The sequence below is a fragment of the Trichechus manatus genome, unplaced genomic scaffold (genome assembly GCF_000243295.1).
Source record: "Trichechus manatus latirostris isolate Lorelei unplaced genomic scaffold, TriManLat1.0 scaffold00079, whole genome shotgun sequence".
In the NCBI taxonomy this organism is placed as follows: domain Eukaryota; kingdom Metazoa; phylum Chordata; class Mammalia; order Sirenia; family Trichechidae; genus Trichechus; species Trichechus manatus.
Window position 1 is genome coordinate 2,102,834 of NW_004444015.1, and position 5,734 is coordinate 2,108,567.

Consider the following 5,734-nt stretch of genomic DNA (forward strand, 5'->3'; position numbering starts at 1 on the left):
ATTCAACCAAATTTGGAAATTATCGAATAATATCGCACACAAGTAAAATTTTGCTGGAGATCATTCAAAAGCAGCTACAGCAGTATATCAACAAAGAACTACCAGAAATTCAAGCCAGATACAGAAGAGAACGTGGAATCTGGTATATCATAGCTGATATCAGATGAATACTGGCTGAAAGCAGAGAATACCAGAAAGATGTTTACCTGTGTTTTATTGACTATGAAAAGGCATTTGACTCTGTGGATCATAACAAACTGTGGGTAACATTGTGAAGAATAGGAATTCCGGAACACTTAATTGTGCTCGTGAGGAACCTGTACATAAATCAAGAGGTAGTTGTTCGAACAGAACAATGGGATACCGCGTGGCTTAAAGTCAGAAAAGGTATTTTCAGACTTGTATCCTTTCACCATAGTTATACAATCTGTATGCTGAGCAAATAATCTGAGAAGGTAGACTATATGAAGAAGAACGTAGCCTAGATAGCACACAAGAATGATCTTATGTGATGGGAAGGACAGCACACACTACAGGGAAAGTCAACACAATAAGACTAAACCAAAGCTAAGAAGTTTCCTGAATACAACCCAACACTTTGAAATACAGAGTAGCAGGGGTAAGGGTCTGGGTACCATGCTTTCAGAGGACATCTAGGTCAATTAGCATAACAAAGCTTATTAGGAAAATGTTTTGCATCTTACTTTGGTGAGTGGCCTCTGGGGTCTTAAAAGCTTGCAAGCTACCATCTAAGATGCATCAATTGGTCCCAACGGCCTGGAGTAAAGGAGAATAAAGAACACCAAAGATATAAGGAAAGGATTAGCCCAAGAGACAGAAAGGGCCACATAAACCAGAGACTTCATCAGCCTGAGACCAGAAGAACTAGAAGGGGCCCGGCTACCACAAATGACTGCCCTGAAAGGGAACACAACAGAGAGTCCTCGATAAAGCAGGAGAAAGGTGGGATGCAGAACTCAAATTCTAGTAAAAAGACCAGACTTAATGGTCTGTATGAGACTGGAGGAACCCCGGAAAGCATGGCCCTTGGATTCTCTGTCAGCCCAGAAATAAAGCAATTTCTGAGGCCAACTCTTCAGACAAGGATTGAACTGAACTGTGGGACATAAGATGATACTCGTGAAGAGTGTGCTTCTTAGATCTAGTAGATAAGTGAGATTAAATGTGCAGCTTCTGTCTGGAGGTGAGATGAGAAGGCAGAGAGGGTTAGGAGCTGGTTGAATGGACATGGGAAGTCAGGGGTAGAAAGGAGGAGTGTACTCTCACAGTGTAGGGAGAGCAATTAGGGTCACATAACAATGTATGTATAAGTTTTTGTATAAGAGACTAACTTGAAATGTAAGCTTTCACTTAAACTACAACAATAAAACACAAAATGATTTGCAATGTAAAAAAAAGTGACGGGGGAAAATAAAAGAACAGTCAAGATTGTGAGGATGGCACAGGACGAGGCAGTGTTTTGTTCTGTTCTACACAGGGTCTCTATGGGTCGGAACCAACTCAATGGCACCTAACAGCAACCTAACAGCATGAAGTGAGGCTGAGAATGTGGGGAGAACAGAAAGCTTTGGTGAGTGAGTGGTAGATTATTTCTACTTAACCAGTGACTTTGAGGGAATATAAACCACTTTTTAATGACATGTCAAAAATAACTTGGAAATCAATAGAATAATGCAGGCAACAATTATTCATCTATGAGGAGGAGAAAAAGCAGAAAAGTCTATTTTTTCTCAGTGTGGAAATCTGTACGTTAAATACATAGGCTGTAAGGCAACACTCACTCAGGGAAGAATGAGAAAAGAAGGACACTGCGGTAGATGTTGCATAAGTTCCTTGTATAAGTCTTGGTAGCTACACAAAGGAAGGATGTTGTGAGGGTTTGAGTGAAACTTGCGTGGATGGAGAGCATTTGGTTTGGGCTACCACATTCAGCCATTCAGTGTGCAGTGCCTTTCACAAGAAGGTGTCATTCACATAGACTGAAATATGACTGACGCCTTTTTGTGAAGAGTAATGTACAACATGTGTGGCATATGTGGTGTCTTAGATGGAACTGGAACTGGAAGCCCAGAGCTGTTGGTTTTGGAGTCCAGGCATTCACCCTTCAGTGCTGGGCCACCTCAATGAACTTTTTGTACTTTCTAAGAGACCATATATAGGAGCTATGAGCTCCTGGTTAATCCCTTTCATTTAGGTTCTTCAAAAGTCATGAAGATGACTCAATACCAGCCAATGTGTTATTCTGTTGTTCATGGGGTGGCCATGAGACCAAGCTGACATGAGAGCAACTATCAACAACAACGTTTCCTTCCTAATTCCGGAGATGGAATACTTGTGAACTATATAAAACGTCTAAGTTTGATCACAGTCAGTTCATAGAAGGTAGATGGAAATTCATGGCTTGATAAATAAAAATACTGAGGCCCAGGAAGAGGGGAATTCCATGTTTTTGTATGGCTGTCAAGCTGGGAATGGTTTTTAAAGTTTTAAGTGGCTGGGAGGGGGAAGAACAATTTTCTGTGATACATAAAAATTATATGAAATTGAAATTTTAATGTTCATAAGCTAAGTTTTATTGAAACAGTCTTGCCCATTCATTTATATAATGTCTGGGTTGATTTCCTTTGAAAATAGCAAAGTTGGATACATAGTCCACAAAGCCTAAAATATTTAAGATCTGACTCTTTAGAGAAAAAAATTCCCTGACCCCTCTTGTAGTATCTTAAGATCAAACTTATCTAATTTGAGAATGAAATCAAAACCAAGCAAGTTTACCACATATTTTGTTTCAGAAAATGTATAAATATACTAGCGTTGTTGTTGTTGTTAGGTGTCGTTGAGTCGGTTCCAACTCTTAGCAACACTATGCACAACAGACTGAAAAACTGTCCTGTCCTGTGCCATCCTCACAATAGTTGTTATGCTTCAGCCCGTTGTTGCACTCCATCGTTGCAATCCATCTTATTGAAGGTCTCCCTCCTTTTCGCTGACCCTCTACTATACCAAGCATGATGTACTTCTCCAGGGACTGATCTCTCCTGGTAACATGTCTGGAAGAACATACTAACAAATCTGTCTTGGAAGAAGTACAGCCAAAGTGCCCCTTAGAAGCAAGGATGGCGAGACTTCCTCTCACATACTTTGGACACGTTATCAGGAGGGACCAGTCCCTGGAGAAGGACGTCATACTTGGCAAAATAGAGGGTCAGAGAAAAACAGGAACACCCTCAATGAGATAGATTGACACAGTAGCTGCAACAATGAGCTCCAACATAGCAACAATAATGAGGATGGCAAAGGACCAGGCAGTGTTTTGTTCTTTTGTACATTGAGTCACTATGAGTGGAAATCAACGCGATGGCACCTAACAACAACAACAAGTACTAAACACTATGTTTTCTCTCTGGATTTCAAGAAATTCAACGGAAGGGATGGAGGTCTTTAGAATTACTGTGCTCTCTGGACTATGGTTCCTTGGCCATGGCCCAATGCTGAGATGAACCTGTGTGTTTCCCTGTCTTTTAAGGGTTGTAGATGTTTAGTAGACTGATGGGAACAATGCACAGGAATGCTAGAGACAGAGAATCTTCATTGTTTTCCCCTACCACCTAAAAAAAAATACATGTCTACAGTTCATGATGCGCCTACTAATGAGGCCTCCTAAACCGAATGCAGAATGATCAAAGCCAGGACCACATGGATGTATAAACAAGGGTATTCTTGTTGGGAAGGAGGATTTTTGTCCAGTACTCTGCCAATGCCTCAGCTTCATCATATTCACAGTGTATACATGAGAGGGAGCACCTATTTACTGTGGTCTACTATTTCTATTAGTGTTGCTTTAGAAATCAGGAAGAAAGTGATGTCTAGAGTTGAGACTGAGAGAAAGGAGAGTTTAAAGAGTCTGTTTTCCTTGGAAATATCTCTTGAGAGGATGAACTGAGAGTCATAGGTTATCATAAGTGTCCCTGGAATATACAGAAATATTAGGGAATGTGTAAAGTTTCCTGTGTTTAAGGGAGATGGGGCCTATTTTACAGACAATTGCAGACAAGGGAATACCTGAAGACTGGTGGACTAGGGAACATTCTGATTGCATTTCCCTTGTCCCTATTGTTCTTTACTTCAAAGGTAAGAACCATAGCTGGTAAGTATTTACACAAATCCTCTAATATCTCTCTTTACGAGAATTTCTAGAATCAGTTTTCTGTATTTTAAAAACAAGCCTGTCTTTGCTCTGGTATTCTCTTCTGCGCTTCTTCCACCTGTTCCCAGGATCAGTTTACTGAGGGAAACGCAGACACCTTGTAAAGTATGTCTCAAATGGAAAGATGGAAAACATGCTCACAACACCCATGCCAGTAAAGAAAGGCTCAGAAAATTCAGGAGCTGAGAGGCATATAAGGGCCTCCTTGGGTCCCAAGCTGGTATCCATCTTATAAATCATTCTTGTTAAGTAAAATGACTCTTTCACTCCTGGGTCTGAGCCATTTCTGCTCTCTCCATCCCACCACCCACTGATTATCCTCTCCTTCTCTACCTGCAGATTCCTGGGTGGTTTTGCTGCTTATTCTGTGGTTCTGGAGTTGAGGTAAGTAACTCAGGTAGAGGGACTCAGATCTTTGGGTGACAAGGCTGTGGAAGGGGAAGTGGGGTGAATTTTCTGCTTAACTTTAGGATCAGGGAATGCAAACCACTTGTTAATGCTTTATATATAATAATGGGAAAAGGAACAGGGTAAGTTGTGCAAGGATATTTTCTCCATGAACAAGAGAACCTAGGAGGAAGGCTCAGTGGTTCTCAGTTCTGAGAACTGCCCTGTAAAACCTACAACACGTGAGAGGACAGGACTTGGTGAGGGATGGATAAGGAGGGGCAGTGGAGTGGGTGCTGCACGGGCCTTTGGACAAATGCTGGTGTCCACTCACAGCCTGAAATCATTGGGGGCCATTTGACAGGTGCGTGAGTGGGTGTTTCTGCAGGGCTGCCATCCTTAGACGTGCTGTGTGTGGTACCTTACTCCAGAAGGCGGCAATCATATATATTCTTTAAGTTTGATTGTCACTGCTGGAGTGGAATAACACATGACATATACGACAAATGAGATGGCACTGTGGGTTCTTTGGGGGTGTTGAGTTGCATGCAGAGGGGACTACTTTGTCTAGAGTGAAGGTATACCCCCTCTTCAGCCTGTTCACTTCTCCTAGTGCTGGGCTACTTCAGTGAGCTCTCTTAGGTACGTTCTCTGAGGCAAGACCTACCACCTGAGTTTCCTCCCTCACCAAAAGCCACTCATCTACTTTCTTCTGGGACTCATATCCCCTTTCCTAAAATTGGAACAAGATTTTCATTGTGGTCATGGTGTTTCTCTCTGCCAGTGGAGTATATTTTCAGAACTTATTCCCAACCCCAATCCCCAAATCAGGTAACCTGTTTTCACCTATCAGCTCCCCTCACCGTTTTCAAGGCTTCTCCATGAGTCCTTCCCCAGTTTCCCTTGCTCTTCAGATCCTTACACTGCCGAAGCCCAAAGTCTTTTGTGCCTCATGTATTGTAGCTCTTTCTTTCTTTCTGGGCCTAGAAAATCCTCTTTCTTTTGAAAATATTTTTAAATCTCTATAAGTCACCAATTTATTAAGGATTATTCATAGTTTTCATAGAATTTTAATCTTTGATTTTTTTTTTGTTACTTCTTAAAGATGGACATACCTTT